Here is a 391-nt window from a genome sequence, read left to right as displayed (position 1 = left end):
AAAAAAAAACCCCCTAACTCAGCTGTGAGTCCTTCTGTGATAGTGCAGGAGAGACTGTTCTCTTTTCTGAATTGATAGTGTCCATCTTGCATGTCAGGATTCTTTACACATTCCTGTTTCACAGGAAGTTGCCAAAAAAGGCCCCTAATGAGGATATAAAGGACATTTTCTTTAAAATGCAGGTGTAAGTGATATAACTATTTACTGACAATATATTAGAATAGTTTTAGGAACATACACAAAGATGTGACTGGAAAAAACAAAACACAACCAAATGGTTGTAAAATAAATTCAAAACAAGGGCAAAAGGAAACCAAGATGACGGTGGGTGGGGTTGTAAGGAGGAGAGCCCCTGAAATCTTGAACTGCAGCTTGAGGGTTTGATTAAGCA

This window comes from Elephantulus edwardii, unplaced genomic scaffold (genome assembly GCF_000299155.1).
Source record: "Elephantulus edwardii isolate Elephantulus edwardi_28Jun2011 unplaced genomic scaffold, EleEdw1.0 scaffold00337, whole genome shotgun sequence".
Classification (NCBI taxonomy): Eukaryota; Metazoa; Chordata; class Mammalia; order Macroscelidea; family Macroscelididae; genus Elephantulus; species Elephantulus edwardii.
This window is presented reverse-complemented; position numbering follows the sequence as displayed.